Source organism: Cebus imitator, unplaced genomic scaffold, assembly GCF_001604975.1.
Source record: "Cebus imitator isolate Cc_AM_T3 unplaced genomic scaffold, Cebus_imitator-1.0 Scaffold4, whole genome shotgun sequence".
NCBI lineage: Eukaryota > Metazoa > Chordata > Mammalia > Primates > Cebidae > Cebus > Cebus imitator.
The window spans coordinates 8213220-8240038 of NW_016107319.1; the positions used below are offsets into that span (position 1 = coordinate 8213220).

The following is a 26819-nucleotide window of genomic DNA, read 5'->3' on the forward strand; positions in this document are numbered from 1 at the left end:
CATTGCCGACAAATACAGAACCCATAAATGACAGATTTTCGACTTACCATGGACTTATATTCTAAAGTGGCAAAACTTTCTAATGGAATATACAGTTTATTATTAAAATTCACATGAGCTACACATATATACACACACATGTACACACACATTGCTCTCTATGCATTGGGTGCACTAGGATGTTTCTTGATGTGAGGTTTACTGTCTATGAGCTCAATTATTATTACTGGAAGAGCTAAAATTTTAAAGCAGCTTGAGCTTCAATGCAATACACTTCTTAGAGAGCAGATGTGATAGAAGACATCATAATTTCATATTCATTTCTGTATTCCTGAGGTTCTGTAATTTTTTAAAGCATGAGTCACAAAGTAGACATGTGTGAAGAAGAAATGCACAGGCATGGGAACACATAAGCAAGAAAACACTATTTCTCCGGTATTATCAGAAGGGTGTTGACTAAAATTTCTGCTGTTGCTGTTTCCCCAGAAGAGAATGAAATTGATCTGGATTTTTGGAGAGTGGGAGCCATCTGTTCCCATGGATAACAGTGCTGTTCTCCAAAAGTTATTCCTATTCACTGGAGTTGGCCCCAAGCATCATTTTACCAGATAGTATTTAAAACCGAGATGATAACATCCAATATTAAAACCACGGTGGGGTTTTGTTTTATGTCTCCATTTCGTTGCCTTTAACTTTCTGTTCGTTTTCTTTTTAAGAGAAAAGAAGAGTACATGTACATAAATAAAATCTCAGAGGCTTTTCTTTAATCCATTCCTCACAGTGCTCAACAGTTACTTCTCTTTTTCTATCCAGAGAGTGTAACTCCAAGATGATCAGAGAAAAACTTGCCATCTGGATATCATAAGTAAATAACTTGTTTCTGAGGCCCGCCCGGAGCCACCTGAACCAGTGCAATTTGGAGGTGCTGGCTAACAACACATCAGTAATCACAGCATCTGAAATGAAGACACCTTCGGGCTCATTCTTGTTCAACTGTTCCTCACTATGACATTTCTTTAGCCTCTGTCTGAAGATCATTAAAATGTAGTGCTGCACTCCTCTCCAAGGCAGGCGAGTTATATTTGGACAGCTTCATAATCATAAAATTATTTTTTCAATCTAAGTTGAAATCTGCTCCCATGGAACTTTGATCAATTTGTTCTTTTTCTGCCACTGGAAACTAAAGTGAGCCTGATCCCCTTACATACAACACCTAAAATATTTTAAGGCAGCAATTATAAGTACTTCACCTACAACAACTTCATAAACACTTATTTGATTATAAGTACTTCATCAATATTATCTCTTTCATTTTTAAATCACCTGTTCCATTTGCAAGCTGTTTACTAGAGTTATTCATTGATTTTGTCTTCCACACATCATGTTTGTCTCTTTTTAAATGAATTACTTATTTCGAAACTGTTTTAGACTCACAGAAAAATTGCCATAATAGGGTAGAATTCTCACATACCTCACACATGCAGTTTCTCTTATTATTAATATCTTACATTAGTATAGTATATTTGTCACAATTAGTGAACCTATATTGATATAATTAACTAAAGTCCATATGTTATTTAGATTTTCTTAGTTTTTAATGTCTAGATTTCATCTAGCTATTACATTAGGCTCCTCTTGACTGTGACAGTTTCTCAGGTTCCTTGTTTTTTATGACCTCAATACTTTTGAAGAATACTTGTCAAGTATTTTGTAGAATGTCTTTCAACAGAAATTTTTCTGATGATTTTCTCATAATTAAACAGGGGTTATAGGCTTATGGAGGGAAACCAGTGGTAAAGTGGTATTTTCATCACATCTTATCAAGGGAACACAGTATAAACATGACTTATCACTGTTGATGGTGACCATGATCACTTGGTGGGACAGCAGTTGTCAGGATTCTCCTCTGTAAAGTTACTCTCCTCCACACATTCTTCTTTACTGTACTCTTTGAACAAAAGTCATTAGGCAGAGCCCACAGTTAAAAAAAGGGATAGTTATGCTTAACCTTCATGAAGGTAGAGTATCAGCATATAATATTTAGAATTCATTTTCATCAGATACTTGTCTTTGTCCACCATTCATTTATTTATTAAATCATTTATTACATCCATGTGGATGTGTTGAATATCCTTTTGTATTCTTTTTTACCATCTGCATGTTTTCCTTTTTCTTCTTTCTTTCTTTTCTTCCTTCTTCCTTCCTTCTTCCTTCCTTTCTTTCTTCCTTTCTTTTTTTCTTTTTTTTTTTNTTTTTGAGAGGGAGTTTCACTCTTGTTACCCAGGCTGGAGTGCAATCGCACAATCTTGGCTCACTGCAACCTCCACCTTCTGGGTTCAAGCAATTCTTCCTGCCTCAGCCTCCTGAGTAGCTGGGACTACAGGTGCACGCTACCATGCCCAGCTAATTTTTGTATTTTTAGTGAAGACAGGGTTTCACCTTGTTGACCAGGATGGTCTCGATCTCTTGACCTCATGATCCACCCACCTCAGCCCTTTCTTTCTTTTTTAATGGAGATGGAGTCTCACAGTGTTGCCCAGGCTGATGTTGAACTCCTTGTGCTTAAATAATCCTCACACCTTGGACTCTCAAACTGCTGAGATTATAGGCATGAGCCACCATACTGTATATTTTCTTTAGTGGAATGTCTATTTAGATCTATGTCCATTTAAAAATATTGGATTGTTTGAATGTTCCATTTTTTAAATATATTTTAGATAGAAGTCCTTTATCACATATGTTATTTAGGAAGAAATATCTCATTTCCAATTATTAAGCATGATGTTCACTGTAGTTTTTTGTAGATGATATATTAAGAATACTCCTATTCATAGTTTGGTAAGAGTTTTTATGATGAGTATCGGATTTTGTCAAATGCTTTTGCAGCATCAACTGATCTGATCATATAATGTTTCTTTTTTGGCCTATTGGTATGGTGGTTCTTTGTCTTTTAAAATATATCTATGTCTTTCCATATAGAGCATATGCAGGGGTCCCCAACCCCAAGCTGTGGACCTGTACCAGTTTTTGGAGTGTTAGGAACTGGGCTGCACAGCAGGAGGCAAGTGGTGGGCCAGCAAGCATCACCACCCAAGCTCTGCCTCCTGTCAGATCAGCAGTGGCATTAGATTCTCATAGGAATGCGAACAATAGTGAACTGTGTATGTGAGGGATCTAGGTTGAATGCTCCTTATGAGAATTTAATGCCTGATGATCTGAGGTGGAACAGTTTCATCCTAAAACCATTGCCTCCTCACCCCTCCCCAGTCCATGGAAAAACTGTCTTCCATGAAACTGGTCCCTGGTACCAAAAAGGTTGGGGAGTGCTGACATGAAATACTATGTTGGTATCGACAGGAGACACGCAAATTCCTAAACAGACAGGGATTAATTCCTGGTGAAAACCAACCATCAAGCCAAAGACAGTTTAGAGCCGGAAAACTGAGCTGCCAGTTGCAGATAGAGTCCACAACCAAAGTGAAGCGCTCCCTCTCTCTCTCTCTCTCACACACACACACACAGCTAAGAGAGTTCCTTCTGTCACTCGATAAAATTCTTCTCTGCCTTACTCACTCTCTGGTGTCTGCGCACATCATCCCTCTTGGTCACAGGACAAGAGCCTGAAACTCACAGAGCTATAGGCAGCAGGAATAAAAGAGCTGTAACATGCTTCCGCCTGCCAGGCTACCAGAGTGAAGACCTGCAACATTTCTTTGGGTCTCAGATTTCGAATTCCCTGAGGAAGCGTTGTAACACCCCTTGGGGTTCCGCAATTGCTGCCATCTCCAAGTTTTTGGGCGCCACTGTGTTCCCCTTGTCTAGGCACCAGAGCCCAACATGGAAGCTGCTCACGGCATGTCCAGTCCATCCACCGACTGAGCTCAGAGCCACAGCAGGCATAGGATCCAAGTGGGCAGAGCAAGCACCACAGGCCCAAGCAATGACCAGACACGGGTGGACACAGCTGCAGAGATTTCTGGCTGGGGAAGCGGCACAGAAGGAATCCTAAAACAATGTGACTATTACTTCCCTTGTTTCTACTAACACAAATGATATATGTATTAATTTTTCAATACCCTGATTTTCAATTTGTGCTTGCTGTTGAGAAAAGCCCACAATTATTTTCTCTTATTAATTGTTCTTGATTTAGATAGCTTCCATTCTCTACTTATGTAGCTGATTTTTTGTTTCTTAATAGACAATCTTACAGTTATTCTTATCAAATGTAATTAAATATTCATTAAGTGTGTATTGAATGCATTCCATGTGCTCTTCTATTTTAGGTGTTGTGAATTGAGTATTGAGCAGAACAGGCCATGTCCTTTCTTTCATGGCACTTGCATTCTGATGGAGGTGACAAAACATAAATAAATCAAAAATTATATATAACAGATTCTAATAGGTACCATGGAAAAATAGAGCAATGTCTGGAAATACATGGGGGGACATTTGGGGCTGAGATGCTAGTTCACTGAGCATGGTCAAGAAGGGCATCTCACATTAAATGTGATATTTGAAGCATGAGAAGTCAGTTGATTTAGATGTATCTCTTGAGTTCTGCCATCCAGCATGTTTTATCATTTGTTAAATGCAATCAGCAGGACAGGGCCAAGGACAGAGCTCTTTTGGCTGTATGGCTCTATAGCTTTGAACTATGTCAACTCAGCTATGTGGGAACTACATTTCCCATAATTTCTTTCCACTGAGGCTAAGATTGGCCACAAGAGAAATTTATGTGAGATTGGAAGTCAAGAGGGAAGCATCACCCATCTTGATGCTGGGAGGATTTTGGGTGGGACCAAGCCCTGTTGAGGCTTCTACAGATCTGACTTGTATCTGCTGGCTGGCCTCACTGGCACATGGCAGCTGCTAGGCTTATAGCTCCTTCAGCTTCTCTGTTTCCTTCCAGATGCCTGCATCATTGGAATTGGAAACTTAGAGGCTGAAGCAGGATCCAAACCATCCTCACACATTCAGGTTTGTCCTCCTTCTGCCCCATTTCACATCCATCTTTTCTTCCAGATTTCCTGCCATGCTCACTTCAAGCCCAGCACCAAATGCAGGGGCAACAGCTTTACACTTCAAATAGTTCCTACGACTGCATAAGCTCAAATCCCTATACAGTAATCAATCCCTTATTTCATATCATTCCTAGGGGTTCTTCTCCTCTGAACGAATGCTGACTGACACAGGGACCCTCTTTTCCTCAAACTGTTTCAAACTTCTTTCCTTAAACTATTTGTTATTCAACTTATAAGAGACAATTATTCTAAAATCCTGCATTCATTCGGCTGTGCTATTATTTGTACCACATTTCTGCATATAATCTGTAAATGTATCATTAAAAACTATCATGCCTATAGATTTGCCAGGTCTTAGATGCACACTTTAAAAAAATAAATGAGGTTAATTTGGCATGATTCCTGGTGATTGCTCTTGCTACTTCGAAGAGCTGACAAGTTACCTGTTTAATAGTTCTTTTCAGAGTTTTGTAGGAAATTGCTGTAAGCCTTGCTACCCAGTAATTTTCAGAATTCATCTTTTTGTTTGTTTGAAAAAAAAAAAAAAGGCACCTCTCTGGTCCTCTGTGACTCTTGAGATTACTGGCAGTGCTTCTCTAATCACAGCTATAAATTATTTCTCTACCCCACAGATGTAATTTGTCTGACCCTAGAGACTTGTATTAATTCAAAGCAGTTTGACTTCCTCTTAGTATTTCTTATCAAGATTGTTATCAGCTGTGGGCTAAGGTCTATTGCCCCCTCACTCTGACCAAGAAAACACAAGTTGAGTGTAGCTCATAAAGGGAGTAGTCCTGCTCAGTATGTGGTATAATGTGGTGCTTCTGAACCACTAATGTGCATATAATTACCCAGGATCTTACTGAAATGAAGGGTTTTCTTCAGCAGGTATGAAAGGGGCCAGAGATTTTGCATTTTAATACACTCCCACCAGTGACAGCAGTGTTTGTTGGTCCGTGGACTGCTTGTTGAGTATTGAGGATATAGTGGAAAGCAGAGGCACAATTCCAGGGAAGTTAATGAAACTTCAGTGCTCATCGTTTCCACTGGCTTCCTTGGGCATTGGAAGTTGCCAAAAACTATAGAACATTCTACGTATATGTAAGGAAGCTGGGCTGCAAAAAGGAAGCATTTCTACATAAGCATTTCTGGCAAAGTGCTTAGAGATATTAGAAAATAGATACCAAAATCTCCAAGGTTGAATGATTTGTTGTGATGTCTCCTCCCATTTTAAACATTCTGTTTATATCGAATATTGTAAATTATAATTTTGTGTTCTCTTGCTCAAAATGGACACCGCAAATTGTATAAATTCCAGAGCCTAGAGATCTAGATCTATCCTAGTGTAGAGTATAAAATTTAGAGTCTCACAAATCTGAGATTAAACTCCAGGTCTGCCAGGTACTAGTAAGCTAGTCCAGACATGAATTCTGGCCTGAATTTGAAGATGATCCTGAGTAGTGGCTGGAACTCAGTTCAAGATTGCTTATAATCTGATCTATTCCTGAAGCAACTAAAAAGCAATGTAAAAATTATACATGATAGAGGTGCAGATAGGGAGTGAGTTTCCCCACTGCCTTCTTTACACTTATGAATGTATGTCCAAAATTTGGTGGTCCTAGCAGTCTGTGTGAAGGGAGGGTCTGAGTCCTGCAATTCCAAGGAACTGAGTTCTGCCAATAACCACATGAGGTTGGAAGGGGACTTAAGCGCCAGAAAAAAAAAATGCAGCCCAGCCAACACCTTGATGGCACCCTAGTGATACCCTGAGCCTCTGATCCAAGTAAGCCATGCCCAACCTCCTGACTTGCAGAAACTCTGAGATAATAATTGTGTGTTAAGTCTCTAAATTTGCCGTAATTTGTTACACAACCATAGAAAACTGGTATAATACAGCAAGCCACGTTAGCAGCCAGAAACTACTTATACTATCATATGAGGCAATGATTCTTCTTCTGAGGGAGCGACATCCCACATCCCCCAAGCCTAAATCTTGATTCCAGAACACAAAGTTCTGGCCGTGTCTGCCCCGGGCCACCTCTCTATCTCTACATCTGCCTTACAGGAAAGAGTTTTCACAGTGTGTCTTTAGAGACTAACTACAGACAGAGTGGCACAGCCTATCAGCAGGACTGGCTATGTTGTAATGTGTAAAACTCAGTATGAAATGAAAATGTGGGCTCTTTTTTCAAAGATTTTTAAGAATTTCAAGACAGTGATAGTAGAGCATTAAACCAAGTTTGGGGCCCATCTGAGGACATGGTGTTGTGTGACTGCACAGGTTTCACAATCATGAGGGCAGATTTTACTATTATACCATGTTAGCTATGCCTTGAGAAAATTATTTAAGCTGAACCTCAATGTACTCATTTGAAAAAAATGACATGCTGTAAACTTCAGTATGAAGAATTGTGGAATTTAAAAGAGATGATATATGTGAAAGTCTCTGACCTAGCAATAGGTATTCAACAAATGTTGACTTTTTTATCTTCCTTTCAGTCTTTGCATTTTATTGAGCCACCAGCCTCAAGCACACATCCTTTCTTACTCATCTTTTTTTCTGCATACACAACTAATATAGGAGTTTTAATCATCCAAGGCCACGCTGGCTGTAGGTAAAGCAAAAATGATTTCTTTCGATACTTATGACTTGTTTTCAGGTATCTATTCCTGTTTTATTATTTAATTTAAAAACCCAGCAAGTTACATAAAGTTTCTGATTCTGAAACATCTCAAGGTTTTCCAACATAGATTTCTGTCATTTGATTACCCTTCTCTTATAAACTCATCATTAGAGAATTTTTCCCACCCAGTACTCCTGAGCAGTATGGCACACTTCCATCAGTACCAGTGACTTATCATAGAAGGTTCTCAGCTGAGTGTGTCTTGGGAGTTGGAAGAAGATATCAAGGACTAAAGCAGTCTCTCGCGTTGTTTATGATTCTGACAAGGCCAGGATGCAACTTACCACCACTACTTTGTTGAGATCATTATTTTTGAAAGAATTTCATATGGTTTATCTACCAAGGATGTTCAGGGTTATTTCATTTTCCATATATTCTTTCTAGATCTATAGTTCTTCATGACTTGTGATTCCCTGACCATGTAAAATCTCATGTAAGCAACATGTGACATAATTTAGGATATGAGATTGGTTCCTATATACAATTAGACAATTGAGGGTCTAAATTCAAAACATTAATACTTTTCCACCCCCATGAATGTAAGAATCAATGCAGCTGCTAGAGAGTAAGCTAGATTACCAGTTTGCATATTTTTACATAAATGGAAAAGGTAACTTTCCATATGCATAAATAGAGTTAACATTCCTCTGATTTTTAGGTGACTCACTCCTACAGCCCTTTCCAACACAGTCCCTAACAGAATCACAGCCAAATCTCCTTGGCATCTTGAGATAAAACTCAAAACTTTTTTTTCCTGAGAAAATTTTATAAATGCCAGTAACAAGTATTAAAAGTATTAAATGTATACCTTAGATTCACTATTGTGTGTTGAATGGTATTTTTTAAGTTATTCTAGGACCCCAAACAACATTGGTAAGGATGTTTCAATTATATTAAGTCCCAAGTCAGTAATTGATAAACAAAATTTTGGAATACCCCTTTCACATGATTTGGGGTCTACATGAATTCACAACATTTAAAACAATCAAGAGTACGGACCAAAAGAGGTTATAATAAAAGAAAATGACACATTAGTGATACATTTACTATCCTATCAGAATTTTTTTCATTCCATTCTACAAATCCATGACTCACAGCTATTATTATTTATTATTTTGTACCAACATGGTACACTGAGGTCAATATTGGAATAGCACCCCCTCCCTCTTTTCCTTCATTGCGTGTTTATAACATAAAAGGTAGCATCTAAAACCATAAGACACTGGTTCTTGCTCCATCTAAGAGATCAGGGGGGTATATCTGGCTTTTAAACAACAGAAGACTAAACATTTGATTGTAATGAAATAAAAATGAATAAAGGGAGGAAAGGAATGAAAGAGCAAAAGCAGAAATGATAAAAAGAAAACCAAGAGAAGGTATTAGTTTGGTGCAAAAGTAATTGCAGTTTTTGCCATTATTTTTACACCAGCTTAATAGTTAAACCTGTGCGGTAGAACAGGGTCACAGTGGCAGATACCACAAAAGGGAACGAAAGAGAGCCAGAGACTAAACTTCAAGGTAGTAGAGCCAGAAAATAAGGCTGCAGCAGATCAGAGAAGACGTGGCCAAAATGCAGTGCTCTTCAGAGAAATGAGCCCATATTTACTAAATAAATGCCATTACTTTTATATTCACAGCCAAGAAACAATAGAGCAACTTTTGCCACCTCGATGACAGCTTAAATAAGTTCAGGTTCAATCTAGAGATAATTACATCTTTTCTTTAAAGTGAACATTATTTTCACAGTTTATTAAGGTCAATTCCATAAAGCTAAGTATCTGAATCTTCACTATGATAAAAGCAAGTAGAGTTTCTCATCTCTGACCTTCAAAAACATCCCAGAAGAGTGGTCATGAGAGTTTCAACTAAGGTTGAATATCAGAGGAAATTGAGAAAAAGAAATTGATTAAAATGAATTTTCAGCAATAGAATCAACAGGACTTAATCAAAATACAAAATGGTGAAGGAAATAGAAAAGAAAATCACAGCATGTTTGACATGATAAATGCTGAAGACACAGACACTTAGCACTAAGAAATTAAGGCATTCATCACTCTAGAAAGAGAATTTCCAGGCTGAGCATGGTGGCTCATGCCTGTAATCCCAACACTTTGGGAGGCCGAGGCCGGTGGATCACAAGATAAGAAGTTCAAGACCAGCCTGGTTAAGATGGTGAAATGCTGTCTCTACTAAAAATATAAAAAAATAGCCGAGCATGGTGGTGGGTGCCTGTAATCCCAGCTACTCAGGAGGTAGAGGCAGAGAATTGCTCAAACCCGGGAGACAGATGTTGCAGTGAGCAAAGATCACACTCCTGCACTCCAGCCTGGGCGACAGAGCAATAATCCATCTAAAAAAAAAAGGAAGAGAGGATTTCCAATTTTAACCAAAATTTGATTCTGTCTAGACTGAATATGATCTTAATGTACTTCTCATAAAGGTGTCAGAAGCTATGTGATTGCTTCTTTTTCGATTGTGAATATAAAATTAATGAGAATATAGAGAGTGTCTATGAGCTCATTTATCTTGAGACCTTGAGGCATTAGAGAAATCAATCTCATAATACTCACTGAATTTGTGAGCTAAAAAGTGCTGTAACAATGCATGGTATCATTACTTTGGTTCTTTAGGTATATTTGAGATATTCTCAAAACTTGGCAGATTTTCAGCAAGATAGTGATGGGGCTGGGTATCAATGAAAGAGTGGTTGTTAGGAAAGTGGGAACAGGATGAAGTGTTTCATTGAGAGATTCATCCTATGAGGATGACTAACGGACTTCTTCTCCCTCCAAATTATAGGGAAACTTGCACTTTACTGTCCTTCGCGTGTTTGTCTCTGCTGATGAGTCATCTTTCAAGTGTTTATCCCATGTCCACAGGCAGGGCTCACCTCCCCACATCCCACTAGCTGTGCTGCTGAGAACAGGCTCTCACTCCTTATAGATAAACAAAGGAGGGAACAGCTTTCAGTCACTTTATGAGAGAACCATGTAGTATCCAGCATTGTTCACTATGAAATTGATTATCTTAAGAAGTGATTAGTTTCTTATCACCAGAAACATTCAGGTCATTCATTGGCATGGATAATATAAAAACAACAGCTGGATTATTTATGGTAGAATTAATGAGAATTTCCCATCTGTGATTAAGTGAAACTTAAGAAGTATAGAAAACCAAAGATATAAAATTAGAAATTGGATGATTTTGCAAATAATCATAGAATTTATACATCCAGTGAAAAATAAATCTTTGTAAATTAGGATTTACATCTTCATGTAAGGTGTGCACCACTGATATTGCAATATTAAACATATAAAATATAATACAAAATAAAAGAAAGCCCCATGAAAATGGATTTTGCATAAGAAAATAAGCATTTAACAACAAAAATCTAATTACTGCCCTTTAAAAATTTACTACAGAAAGGCCATTGCTTTACTTGCTGGTCATTGGTTGAGCCGAAATGACTTATTCATACTTTTTGTCTTTCTAACCTTTTTTAAAGCAAGCTTATATTAAGTTAAATTGGGTATCTTCCATATTGGCAATATTTATGTTAAGGGGAATACAGAGGCACCACGCATAGACGGTTTTTATTGACCTGGCTTCCTTTCCCCTCTTCTCTCTTAGCTTTTAGTTTCTAGTTTCATTTTATGTATCCCTTGTGGAAGATTAATTTTATTAAATATCACATTTTGCAACACTGGGATTATGATAAACAGAAATTTAGAATCCTCTGTGTACTCTGCAAAACATTAAAATGACAGAAATACACATTAAAAAGAGTAGAGAGTGTAATAACACTTCATGTAGCATATTACTTGCTTCTCCCAATCCTCCCCAACTCTTTCTTACCAATTATTGAAGTGGGTTAAGAACCTAATGTACTAGGTTCTGGGTGGCAAATAGTGAATATACAGCAGGGTAAGAGGAAAGGCAGAATGTTTGCAAACAGGTAAAGGTACATCATTGGACTACAAAGAATGAGACAAATTAGTTTATAAGAAGAAGAAATTTTAAGACTTTTCAATCTAAAAAAAAATGCCAGGGACTTGGTTTCACCTCCAGCATGTAAAGAGCTTAGAAGTTATCACTCTCATGCTTAGAGCAAGTAAGAAAGCTGAACAAACTAAAAATCAAGAACAAACTAAAAATCAAGAACTCAGGCACAGTGGCTCATGCTTATACTCCCAGTACTTTGAGGGGCTGAGGTGAACAGATTGCCTGAGGTCAGATCTGGCCAACATGGTGAAACCCTGTCTCTACTAACAATACAAAAATTAGCCTGGCATGGTGGCATGCACCTGTAGTCCCAGCTACTCGGGAGGCTGAGGTAGGAGATCACTTGAACCCAGGGGGAGGAGGCTGCGGTAAACTGAGATTATGCCACTGCACTCTGGCCTGAGCAATAGAGAGAAACTTCATCTCAAAAATAAATAAATAAAATTCAAGAACGTTTTTTACACCAACCAGAAAATTGAGGTCACAGGGCAAACCACCACCCACAAATTTGAAAGGACAGGCAAATACATAGAGTCACAACCAAGAAGAGCTTACCTGGAGCAAAAGCTGCTGGGGCCATCAATTTCTAGAAGCACTTAACCGATAATTTTAATGAATTGCTGGATGCTAAATGCAGGTTAGCTTGAGAGAGAGAAACTCCTAGAGACCAAATTTAAGAAGACCCCGCAAGTTGGTAGACTTTACCTCCAGGAACCCAAACAGGTCCTCACAGTAAAGATATGAGAAAAATGTTCTTTTTGCAGATAAAAGAGAAGAGTGACCATTTTACAATGCATCCATAGCATTCTTCATACGAAAGTCTTCCAGAAAAGACTTTGCCAGAGTTTTATCTGACCTGTGTAGGGTAATTATTCAACACCAGCCCCCTTTAGCCTTCCTTCCTCACTTACAGAGATAACAAAAAAGAGCTAAGAAATATTTGTGGACGTAACAGCCCAGTTACACAGCCTCACTAAAAGACAGACTTAATAATAATATTATAGAATACACTCCCTAATCAAACGTGTACCGCAATGCCAATAGGGCTCCAGCATAGTGACAATGAATGATGTTCAGAAGATCAAGAAGACACAGGTGCTACTCAAAAAGGAGTTCTCAGGGAAACCCAAAGACAACAGAGTAGAAGAGGACAAGAAAATTAGAGGAATTTTAAGCCTCTGCTACCTATAGCTATAGCAAACATTAAATATAGCTAAGTTCCTTGTCAGAAAAACATCAACTGCCCCCTAAATTTACTATTATCCAATACATCATGCCCATCTTTCAGTAAAAAATTACAAGTCATGGTTAAAGGCAAGAAAAAACACAGTCTGAAGAAATAAAGGAACTGTCAGATGAGATTCAGCTATAACAGAGATTTTAGAATTATCAGATAAAAAATAAAATAATTATAATTAATATATTAAGGGTCTTAATGAGAAAAGTATCCAAGTAAGAATATATGGATAATGTAAGCAGAAAGATGAACTCTCTAAGAAAAAATCAAAAGAACATGCTGGAAATCAAAAACGCTATGACAGAAATTAAGAATGCTCTTGATGCCCAGTAAGTAGACTAGCATGAGTTTGAAGATATAATCATAGCAACTTCCAAAACCAAACTGTAAAGAGAAAAAAAAAAACAGAATAGACTGTCCAAGAATTGTGAAACAAATTCAAAAAGTATAACATGTATATGTACTTGGAATACTAGAAAAGGAAGAAAACAGAAAAGGAGCAGAAGAGATATTTAAAGTAATAAGCAGGAAAAACTGTCTAGTATTAATGGCAGTCATCAAAACCATGGATTCAGGAAGCTCAGAGAATGCCAAGAGGGATAAATCCCCTAAAATCTACACCTAGCCATGTCATATTCAAAAAAATAAAACCAAAGACAAAAATTACTAAAAGAAGCCAGGGGGTTGGAAGGGACACCTTGCCTTTAGAGAAATAAGGATAAATAATACACCAAACTTCTTATCTGAAATCACAGAAGCAAGAGGTATGTGAAATGTGTGCATGTGCATGCAGGTTAGTATATACACGTATTTTTTTGTTCTTTCAACTTAGAGGACCTAAATGAAATGACACCCCAGCAAAAACAAATACATATAGTACCCAAATCTTGATTTGTAATACCATTCTCCACTAAAAGGAACCTGGGCTCTTTAGATAAATGGCTGATTCTAGACTGAGGCAAGAAATATCCAAGATTAGGCTAGAGCATCTTGTAGTCCTAGTAAGAAAGAAAATGTTCCAAAACAGAAACTAAAACCTCAAATTGATGAGATTATATAGAGGAGCCAAGTTAGAGCTCCCTTTGGCCAAAGCTGGAACAATTTAAGGGAAAAATAAATTTGTATTGGATTATAACCCAAAGCATAAAATAATTATCCAAGAGTCTGTATTGATATAAATGACTTAATAAATTAATAAATTGGGGGATAAGAGACATATTCAAATAATTTAAGTAGATACTCTACCCTAAAGGAGGTAAAACATAATTCCCTACTCCTTAAGTATGAAGTGAATAGAATACAGTGTTTTTCTTCCAAAGGACTAATACGAAAATGAAGAGAGAGAGAAAAGTAACTGTACAGTGAAGAAACCCAACATACAATATTTCAGCCAGGTGCATGAAAGTCAATATGGAATAAATCATGTTGACAATATGTCCCCTCAATATGATATGATAAAAAAGGCACTCTACCTTTGTCATTTTCTTCCCTGCTCCCCCCAAAACAATTGCTGTATAATCATGAAAACACAATAGACAAGTTAAATTGAGAGACATTCTGTAAAATACCTAACCAGTAATCCTCAAAACTGTCAAGGTTGTCAAAAATTTAAAGAGGGAAAAACTGTCACAATCAAGAGGAACCTAAGGAGACATGACAAGTAAATATAATGTGGCATCCTGAATGGGATCCTGGAAAATAAACTATATACATGTTAAGTAAAAACTTTAAAACTCTGAGTAAATTATGAGCTTCAGTTAATAATTATCTATCAATATTTGTTGGTTAATCATATCAAATGTTAAAAATAGGGGAAAGTGTGTATAGGGGTCTATAGGAATTATCTGTACTATCTTCTCATTTTTGCTGTAAATCTGAAAGAGTTCTAAAAAGAAAATCTATTGAAATAAATGCCAGGTTCAGGATAACAGGAAATCCTATTTATAGGGTTTAAATTTATCCTTCAGATACCATGTGTTGAAAACTTAACTTGCAATACAATCATGTTGGGAGGTGAGGCCTAGTGAGAGGTGATTCAGCCATGTGAGCTCTGCCCTCATTAATGGATTAATACCATTATTGTGGGAGTGCATTTCTTATAAAAGGACAAATTTAGCTCCCGTCACTCTTTCTCACATGCTTGCCTTCCACCATGGGATGATACAGCAAGAAAGCCCTCTCCAGATGCTGACACATTTATACTAGATTGCCCAGCCTCTAGAATTATGAAAAATTTATTTATAAATTACCCAGCCTGTGGTATTGTGTTTTAGCAGCATGAAACGGATGAGACACCCATAATCTGGGTTTCACTGATATTCATATTACCAAGTTATCTTATGACATTGAGCAGTCAGCTGTGCCTGTTTATGCAACAATAATTGGAAATTACAATGGTCAATTCCAAATTTATATCCAAACTCTGCTTTGGGTAAAGTATTATGTTGGTGTTTAAAGAGTAAAAATATCACATAGGAAATAGTGACTGCCCTCCAAAAAAATCTACTGTCAATATGGAGGTGGAGGAACACACACTAAAAAGGCAAATAGTAATTTAGAATAAGCACCAAGTAAATATAACTGCTATAAACTTTCTGAGAGATTGGTGTAGACCTGATGAGTTAGAAAATGAGTCACAGAGAAACTAGTACAAGATTTAGAGAGGTGGAGGGAGAGAGGGTAGAAATGGATGAGTACAGAGATTAGAGCAATTCAGAGAAAGTAGAGAAAAGCCCTGGGAGTTCAGATGGGAGCAATTGGAGCATGTCTGGTTGTGGAAAGCCTTAAAACCAGCTTATAAAATATAGACATCATCCTATTTGCAATGTCTCAAAAATGCTGACCCGTGTGGTACAGAGCATAGCAATTATAATATTCAAGCCAATAAACACTTAGTACATTTAGAGCAAATAACTTTAAAAATAAGCAAATATTAATAACTTTAATAATGCACCTTTATTCCAAAAAGTTCAAGATAATTCTCAAATAAAATTTTAGTTAACTTTTTATGAAATGTATTGAGAGTAACAAAAGCATGAGATTAAAAAATGCTCATATAAAAGAAGAGAAGATGGACTTTCTAAGATAAACCTGAGACTAAAATGTGAGTTTCCAGAGCCTGATAAGAAACGTTCTGCCTATCACCTACTAGTAAAATTAGAATGTTCTTCAAAATATTAGAGAAGCTAGAAAACTTTTTTTTTAATGTCCATAGGTTATTGGGGGACAGGTGGTGTTTGGTTACATGAATAAGTTGTTCCATGGTGATTTCTGAGATTTTAGTGCACCCATAACTCAAGCAGTATACACCACACCCAATTTGTAGTCTGTTATCCCCACCCCCTTCCCAGCCTTCCCCACTGAGTCCCCAAAGTCCATTGTGTCATTCTTGTGCCTTTGCATCCTCATAGCTTAGCTCCCACTTAACAGTGAGAACATACAATGTTTGGTTTTCCATTTCTGAGTTACTTCACTTAGAATAATAGTCACCAATTTCACCCAGGTTGCTGTCAATGACATTAATTCATTCCTTTTTATGGTTGAGTAGTATTGCATCATATTTATATGCCACAGTTTCTTTATCCACTTTTTGATCAAAAAGATAATCCACCATGATCAAGTGGGTTTTATACCAGGGATGCAGCAATAGTTTAACATACACAAGTCAATAAAGGTGATACATCACATAAGCAGAATTAGAAACAATTAGATGATCATTTTAATAGATGCAGAGAAAGCATTCGACAAAATCCAGCATCCCTTTTGATTAAAACTCCCAGCAAAATCAGCATACAAGCGACATACCTCAATGTAATATAAGCCATCTATGACAAACCCACAGCAACCATAATACTGACTGGGAAAAGTTGAAAGCATTCCCTCTGAGAACTGGAGCAAGACAAGGATGCCCCCTCTCACCATTCCTCTTCAACATAGTACTGGAAGCCTTAGCCAGAGCAAACAGACAAAAGAAAGAAATAGAGGGCATCCAAATAGGTAAAGAGGAAGTCAAACTGTCTCTGTTTGCTGATGATATGATTGTTTACCTAGAAAACCCTAAAGAATTCTCCAGAAAGTTCCTAGAACTGATAAATGAATGCAACAAATTTTAAATATGCAAAGTTAATGTACACAAATCAGTAGCTCTTCTATACACCAACAGTGACCAAACTGAGTATCAAACCAATAACTCAACCCCTTTTACAATAGCTGCAAAAGAAAAAAAAAATACTTAGGAATATACCTAGTGAAGGAGGTAAAAGATCTCTGCAAGGAAAACTACAAAACACCGCTGAAAGAAATCACAGATGACATAAACAATTGAAAACACATCTCACGCTCATGGATGGGTAGAATCAATATTGTGAAAATGACCATACTGCCAAAAGCAATCTACAAATTCAATGCAATTCCCATTAAAATACCATCAACATTATTCACAGAATTAGAAAAAAAAATATCTAAAAATTTATATGGAACCAAAAAAAATCCCACATAGCCAAAGCAAGACTAAGCAAAAGAGCAAATCTGGAAACATCACATTACCTGATTTCAAACTATACTATAAGGCCATAAGCACCAAAACACAGCATGGTACTGGTATAAAAATAGTCACATAGACCAATGGAACAGAATAGAGAACACAGAAATAAACTCAAATACTTACACCCAAGTGCTCATTCAACAAAGCAAACAAAATCCTAAAATAAGGAAAGGGCATCATATTAAACAAATGGTGCTGGAATAATAATTGGCCAGCCACATGTAAGAGAATAAAACTGGATCCTCATCTCTCACCTATACAAAAATCAACTTGAGATGGTTAAGGACTAAAATCTAAGACCTGAAACTAAAAGCTCTAGAAGGTAACATTGGAAAAATCCTTCTAGACATGGGTTTAGGCAAAGATTTCATGACCAAGAACCTAAAAGTAAATTCAATAAAAACACAGATAATAGCTTGGATTTAATTTAACTAAAGAGCTTTTGCACAGCAAAAGGAATAGTCAGCAGAGTAAACAGATAACTCACAGAGTGGCAGGAAATCACAATCTATACATCTGACAAAGGACTAATATCCAGAATCTACAATGAGCACAAAAAATTAGCAAGAAAAAAAAATCCTGTTAAAAAGTGGGCTAAGGACATGAATAGACAATTCTCAAAAGAAGATAATACAAATGGCCAACAAACATATGAAAAAATGTTCAGCATCACTCCTGATCAGGGAAATGCAAATCAAAACCACAATGTGATACCACCTTACTCCTGCAAAAATGGCCATAATCAAAAAATCAGATAATAGAAGATGTTGGCCTGGAAACTTGAAAAGTTTTAATAGATTTTCAAAGCCGGGGGCCTATATAGAAGAAAGAAATAAACTGGAGCAAAAAAAAAAAAAAGCCTTATGTAATTAAATTGATTAAATATTAAACTGCTTTATTTAAAAAAATTATATTAATATATATTTCTATATGATGCAGAAAAGAATATTGTATTAAATTGAGACTCTCTTTTTTTTATATTAAAAGTAAACCAGTTTCCAGGAACGTGCTATTTTTTTTCTCCTTTAAGACCTTGAAAGGGAGACATATGAAGCTCAGCATCTCAAATGGGTGCACCAGTTAATGAACCCCCCACTTTGTCCCTCTCCCACTCTCTAACACCAAACACAAACTCCATCACAAGTTTTCAGAAACCTGCCCACATTTAAGAACATTCTAATTAAAGAATAATAATGTTAATACCTAGCATCTATATAAAACATAACTATGTACTTGATGTTTTCACATACATTATTATCTTTTGACCTTGGACTTCACAGCTGGAGAAAAATACATCATGTACTTACAGAAAGGAAAAAGAGATACAGAATATTGCAATGATCTGACAAAATCAGATGGCTAAGACAGGGCATGACTTTCTGGTTTTATCACCAAGGCTTAATTTCAAAGCATAGAGGCTTCATTTCAGAAATTTACTGCTGTGTGGAAAGGGACTGTTTTATATATTGTTATATATATTGCTGTTCTACAAGAGCTTTTGTTTCATTTCATTTGATTTCAGCAATTTGCCAGGAGAAGGAAATGACTGTATACTAAAGGGTCAGAGATTATAACAGCAGTAATTAAGATGAGATTCTGCCTATAGCATTAGCACATTGTCTACTGCTCAAACATATGGTAAATTCTATGAAAGGTACGTGTAGATGGCAACCAGCAAGGGGTAGATAGATTGGGGAGGATTAGAATGAAAGAGTTTATTTTGTGGTCACTCAGCATCGAGGCTTTAAATAGGCCTATACCATGACCTGCCACTAACGTGGCTCTTGATTTCTTCTTGATGATTAAGCTTCAATTCAGTGACTAGTTTAATATCTTACCATATTTTCCTACATAAGAATTTCCTATACCTCGGCTCCCTGGGCTGCATCCCCAGGGATCATGAATGGCTTCTTTTTGCCTTTATTCTCAGCTATAATTATTTACAGAGTCACCACCCTCCTGTAAAAAATCTGCATCCTGACACTCAGGCTCTGCTGCTTACTCATTGACAGCTATCTAAACTTGCCGCTGTCATTGATCCTCCTAAATACTGACTCCCCACCCAGATGTTCTCATACCGCATTGCACTGCTCCCAGCCCATCTCCAACAATCCTGGCACCCAAGTAGGGTTGACAAGAAATTCTAAAGTGAACTTAAAATTTCAGTAACCAAGCAAAAATTGTTTAAAATTAGTCAAATTTCTTTTTTCTTTTTTGAGACGGAGTTTCTCTCTTGTTACCCACAATGGAGTGCAATGGTACGATCTTGGCTCACCACAACCTTGGCTTCCTGGGCTCAAGCAATTCTCCTGCCTCAGCCTCCTGAATAGCTGGGACTACAGGCATGCACCAAATTTTTAAATTTCCAAAGGAAATAGCCCTGTATTGCCTCAGTTCATCACACTGGTTGTATTTATGTGATATTTTCTTTTTTAAAAAATAAATTTTAGCTAGATGTGGTGATCCTGTGCCTGTAGTCCCACAGTTACTTGAGGCAGAAGGATCAATTGAGCCCAGAATTCAAGGCTGCAGTGAGCAATAATGGTGCCTCCAGCCTGGGCAATGGAATGAGACTCTTTCTCTAAATAAATAAATAACTTTTTATTATTTTTTGGAAAATGTTACTCCAATTGGAAAAACAATACATATAAATTTTTAAAACTTAAAGGAGAAAACAAAACAGAAAAAAATACAAGAATCATTCATATATCTCAGTGAATGTTAATAATATGAAACACACAGCAATGTTTATTATTATTAATAAATACATTTTTAATAATGTATTTATATAAATAATGTATTTAATAATGTATGTAATTAAATAATATATTTAATAAATGTTTATTATTAATATATACATATTATTAACTGAACGTTAATAATATGAAACACACAGTTCATTTTGCTAATTTCACTTAGCATTTTATCATAAACATTTTCTCATAACATTAATAATTCTTTGAATCCTTTTAGGTGTTGGATGATTTTCTATTGTATGAAGGTGTGATAATTTATTTAATCAGTGTCCCAAGGTCTTTTTCTCTTAGCTTATGGAAAGTGCTCTAAGGTGAGTTTAAACAGGGACACTAATAAGCCCATTACCATGTACTGAGAAAAAGTGACTTATCTCTTGGCCATATTCTCATTAACTTTAGAATGGAAAATGTTGTAAGAGTCTTCTCAGATGGAAAAATGACTACACATCTAAGCCCAGCGGCCTTTCTAGGCCACACAAAGCCAGTGGGAATGGATTCTCTCCACATCATAGGTAAAAGGTTGATGTAAAAACAATACCAATCTTAATTCAAACACTGCTCTGACTTTCAAAATTGAAAATGAAGTGCACAAGATATTTTTAGAAATACAAGACAAAAAATTACCAAAAGTAGATCTCAAAAGGAATTGGGCCATGTAAGCTTCTCTATACGCCAGTCTTGGCCCCGATGCTCCCTTCACCAAATAGATATCTGCAACCAAACTCAGGAGCTGGAAGACCATGTCCATTCCATCGAAACACTCATCTTCTAACTCTTTGACTATCCCAAGACACCCTCAGAAGTAAAGAGCGAATGACAAAAGTGCCACAGAATCAAGGATGGGCCAATGAATAACACACATGTTTATTTGTTTAATCACAAAGGAAAAAACACATGGAACACCCACAAGAATGTTTTGCTTCTAGTAAATGCCCATCAAAAGTGGAACTTCCTGAAGAAGATAAATTATCCTTAACAATAAACAATTTAATCAGGAACGAGTCAGCCAGAAAGTCCACTAGACCCTAAATTACTAGAAAACAAGAACTGACTTGTCCATTCTCGTATCCCTAGCACCCAGTCCACTGTCTGTACCAATATTTAGCTGCTATAGAAGCTCAGTTAGTGTTAAGCCGAACAGAGAAGCAGAACTATGAGCAAGATGCATATTCCAAAGCAATGATCAGAACAAAAGAATTCAGGGCAAAACAAAGCAAATGATATGCTTGTTGCAGCAGCTAGGGTTGAAGCCCTGCAAGTAAAATGTATCTGTAAGGATTTTCCTCAGAGGCCTCAAAGTCCTAGTCAAAGAATAGCGCTAATACCAAGCACTTTAATCAACTGTGCATAGAAAACTGTGATTTCAAACATCAAACAGAAAAGACAAAATAAATGAATAGGGTGCAGAGCTAAGCACTTTCTCTTTGTTACTAGGATTAACAAAACATTTTTGAAGGGTTACTGAAAACAAAACAATATAAAACCAATTGCATCTTAAAACACCAGTAGCAAGGAGTCAGAAAATGTAATAAAGATATTACTTTAAAATAGCACAAAAAAATCCACAAAGTAGTTAAGATTACACTTAACAAAATATATGCAATACCTTCCTGAAAATATTATACAGCTTTTCAAAATATCAAAGGAAACTAAACAAATGGATAGATGTACCATATTCATATATTGGAAAATTATATAATATATAGATGTCAGTTCTACCCCAATTGATCTATAGAATCAATACAATTACAAAGAAGGAATTAATGGATTAATTTTGGTGACAGTAGTGGTATCTATTTACCTAAATATCTGCCTATCCATCTATGGATCTACCTATGTATGTATGTATCTGTCTATCACAAGCTAATTCTGAAATGTGTCTGTTGGAAAAACCAATTATCAAGAATAGCCAACACATTACCAAATAAAAACAAGGTAGGAGGACCTGTCGTGCCAGTTATGAAGTCTTATGATTTTTTAAGCTATAAAGTATCCAGAATATCAGACTGTAGTTTAAGATTGTGCAGATTAGAGATAGACAAATAGAATGGGAGCAGTAAGAAGGGCCCAGAATCAAAGACATATGGAAGCTTGATTAATTATAGGCCTGAATTAAAGGCCTGTGGAAAAAGAATGGACTTTTCAGTAAAAGAGGCTGAGACAAAGTAGAAGACAAATCACATTAGATCCCTACTTATACCATAGACAAAAAAAATTCTGTGTAGATTAAAGAACTAAGTGTAAAAGATGAAAGTTTACAATTTGAAAAAAAAAATGAGAGAAAATAATATACTTAATGTTCTGGGGTAAGGAATGATTTCCTAAACATGAAAAGCCCAAATTATGAAGATATCCTGGATTATACCAAATTGAGAACTTCTGTTTATCAAAAGATATCATACTTTAAAAGTAAAAATTCAAGGCACACAACTGAGAGATAATATTTGTAATATGTTAAAATACTAGCTTAAATATATAAAGCTCACATGTCAATCAAACAATGACTAATAATAAACATAGCAACTCTACAAAAGGAGCAATAAATAATACTCCAAAAGTTGGGCAATGTAATTTGGGAAGCAAATTGGTATTATGCAGTAAGATGTACATGCATTCATACACTGTAAGCTAACAATACAAATCCTAGGTGTGTGTGTACATACGTGTACATTTTTTCATGTTACATATATATGTGTCTATATATTCATGCATAGGAGAATGCACGAGAATATGCATCCAGCACTCTTTGTAATGGTGAAACATAATTCAAGAGTAAAGTTGATTAAAAAGCATGGTATACTAATTTTGGGGAATACTATATAGAAATGAAAATGAGTAACTACCAGTGCATGCAATAATACAGATGAATGTCAGAAATATAACATTAAATGAAAAAGCAGGTTATAGAACAACTTGACAAATGTAATGCTTTCATTTATATAACTTTAAATGTATGAAAAAACAAACAATATATTGTTTAGAATAAAGAAATACAGATAATGCTATAAAGAAAAAGCAAGGAAACTATAGCCACAAACTTCAAAATAGTATCTCTTAGGAGGCACAGACAGATGACAATGGGATGGGTCAAGAAACTTCAAAGGCAATTGTTCCCTTAACTGTTGTATATTCACTTTGTATACCCTACGCATATTTTATAGTTGTTGTTGTTGTTTTTCTGAAATAAGTAACAAAAATAAAACAAAAGAGATAGCGCTGTCTTAAATTTCTCGTAATGTCCTTGTGCTGATAACTTTTCCTTTTTAAAGCTGTTTTTCAGTTTGTAAAATGAATTTTAACAGTATTTACTTCACAAAGCTGTGTGAAAAACATAGCAGAGCTTAAAACAGTATCTGTCACATAGTAGGAGGTTAAAAATTGCTAATTATCATCATTACTCTCATCAATATCTATTATTACCAAAGCAATCATGAATGAGGCCAAAAAAAAATCTCTGGCATCTCTGCTCACCCAATGCTTTAATTCTCTCTACAACCAATAAAAACAAACTTGATTTTTTTTTTTTTTTTGGTATAAAATAGCTGCTTTATTCTGTTATCAGAAACCTGGTGCATAGTAAAAAAAGAAACAAAAACAAAAAAACAAAACACACACACAGAAACTCGAACAGCCTTGGAGTGCTACTGCTGGGAATCATAAAGGAGTGAGGCCGAAGGAGCTGCCAGGGCTTCCTCCCCCACCCACTGGATCTCCCTGGACTGGGAAGGAGGGGGTCAGGCAAGCAGGGTGCAATGGCTCAGCTACTCAGCCTTGAACGTCTGCGCTGGACAACTCAGTTTCGCAGGACAAGGAAGGGGAGCAGGAAAAGCTCCTACCACTCAGTGAAGCAGGCCTGGGTTCTGGCCAGCCAGTACACTGAAGCGGCCACCAGGGTCCCCATGGCCCTGGCCAGAGTGCCTAGGCTGTGCAGTGTGCCCATGACCATGCCCTTCTGCCCTGGTGAGCCTTAGCCAGCAACCACGGAGGACAGGCAGGGCACCACAACTGCAGAGGCAATGGAGTAGAGCAGCAGCCCCAGGCCTAGCATTGGCAGAGAATGGTCCCAGCCGATGAGGAGGAAGGCAGGCACCAGCAGCATGAGGGCTGGCTTCATCACAGGGACTTTCCTGCCAGGGTGGATCCGCCAGGCACAGGCACCCTGGATGGTGGCCATGATGAGGCGGATGAGGAAGAACATCTTCCCCTGCTGCAGGCTGTTGAACTGGAAGCGCTGCTGTGCTGGGAAGCTCAGCATGTACTCCAGGCCCGAGAACAGGAAGAGGTAGAGGAAGCCCACTATGCCCAGGCGGCGCAGGCTGCTGAGTCTGTCTCCAGCGGGTGGGTCCTGGCCAGGAGCCACAGCGGAGAAGCGCAACAGGGCCAGGGGGCTGAGTAGATCTGCGGCACCGCGGAACCCTAGGGCGATAGAGGGCGCCCCATTTCTCCAGAGGCAGCATCTCTGGCAGGAAGCAGGAGATGAACAGCAGGTCTGAGGCTGCGAAGAGTAGGGCAAACCAGGGTGCCATTTCTACCAGCAGCGAGGCTGCAAGCATAGGGCCCAGGGTGAAGCCCAGGGAGAAGGCCACCCCGATGACCGCCTTGCTTTGGCTGCAGGCCAGAGGCGAGCCCAGGTCAGCAATGATGGCCGTGGAGAGGCTGACGTTCCCCTTGCTGATGCCCCCAATCAGCCTGGAGGCCAGGAAGGCCTGCCCCCAATCAGCCTGGAGGCCAGGAAGGCCGCAAAGCTCCCAGAGGTGGCCCAGACGGCATATGAGGTGGCCACACCCGTCAGAGACAGCAGCCTCACAGGGCACCTCCCCAAGCAGTCAGAGGTGGCCCCAGTGAGTGGCACAGCCAGAAGCTGTAGAACAGAGAAGGCCGAGCCAATCAGACCTCCTAACAAGATGCTGTTGTACCTCTTCTCCACTGGCATCCCAATGGTGGTGGCAAACCAGTCCACTCAGCGCTGCCAGGAGCCACAGGGGGATCGTGGGCACGGCCGTGGCTCTCCAGTAGCCCGGGCAGCAGGGGCAGCAGCAGCGTGAAGGTCAGGAGGTCCAGCAGGAGGCCGAGGAAGACGACGGCGACCACGCGGCAATCCGGCAGCTGCTGGCCGATGGGTGGGCGCGGGGTGCAGCCTCCACCCCCTCCCGATCCCATGGTGGCTGCTCCTTTAATCAACTACCTTTGAAATATTTTATATCCTGCTGTTCTTATCACTACAAATCATTTTTCTAAAACATCCGTAGTTGCTGTGAATATCTAATATGCCCCTTATATGTTCTCACCTAATTTAATCATTATTTTCAACTTAAGAATATTATCTAATATGAGAAAAATGTACAATGTTTCCATGTTTATTGCATTTACATCCATTACTCCTAAAATAAAACCCCTTATTGTTGAATTTGGTTACAGTATTCATGCATGATATAATAAATGTGAGAGTCGTGAAGATAATCATTGCTCTACATCCATCTTCTCGTATGTGACAAGCACATTTATATATGCTTAAGGGATGCTTGTAGAATGAAAGATGGGTTGCAAAATGAATGAATTAAGGAGAAGTAAACAGACTTGGAGGTTTCTTGTTCAATTTGAAGAACAGAGCAGAATGTTTGCCTCGTTTGTTCAAAGACAATGGTGCCATTAAAATGATAAAAATCAACACAAAAGGGAAAATATATTAAAATAATTGGGGGTTCCACAGTCAAATTATTAAATTCCTAAGAGGAAGAAAGTTGCAGGCAACGTGTTAAGAATAAACAGAAAAGAAGATGCTGTAACCAGGGAATGAATACTCTGAACATGCTCTGTGCTAAAGCCAGCAGACACAGTTGATAGTAGTGAAAAAAGATGCTGAACAGAAAAGAGGTAAAATTCTATCTGCAGAAAGGCTACCCAGAGAGACCACCTCTTTCTGCCAGAACATAAAGGCAAAGCCACCAACAGCTTATCATTTATATCCAGGCAAAAATAAATAATAAATAAATCTAAAAGAATTCTCTCTGCAGATTTGAATAACTGCTGCAGAAACTAGACTATTGATATTGAAGTTGGCACCTACCTATTCTGGCATTTATGCTTTCTCAGCCTAAGAGGAAGGTTTCTGTTCATTCACCCTAGAACACAGACTGACATTTATAAGACCCATCCACATCCAGAGAGTTTCCAAAAAGCTTCTCTATTCAGGAGAATCTGCTTATGTGGAAAATGTGTGTGTGTAATTGCAGAGAAAAAAAATATACTACCTACCTAGATGATGAATCTAGTTCCATACTCTCAAACATAAACAGAAAATTGGAAATAATTAAACATATTGCCTCCATATAAGAGAAAGACCAATAGAAAAACTGAGATTGTATTCATCAGTGAAGTTCAAGAAAGCAAAAAGCTAGCATTTATTTAGAGCTTACTATGTGCCAAGCTCTGAACTGAGAATTTCACATGCTTAATCTAATTAAATGTTCCTAGTGTCCCTATAAAAAAGCAGATAGAGAACTCTAGATTCAGAGAAATTAAGAAACATTTCTAATGTCACATAGTAAGTGACTGAGCCAAGATACGCAGGCAGGT

The 26819-nt window shown here is 37.6% G+C and overlaps 1 protein-coding gene and 1 pseudogene across 3 annotated transcripts in view; both read right to left on the reverse strand.

Annotated features, from left to right (window-relative positions):
• The window catches only part of INPP4B (inositol polyphosphate-4-phosphatase type II B), an 840435-nt gene that overhangs the window by 753933 nt on the left and 59683 nt on the right, over window positions 1-26819 (reverse strand). The gene's annotated exons all lie outside the window — the stretch shown is intronic.
• On the reverse strand, window positions 24005-25403 carry LOC108307340 (annotated as a pseudogene).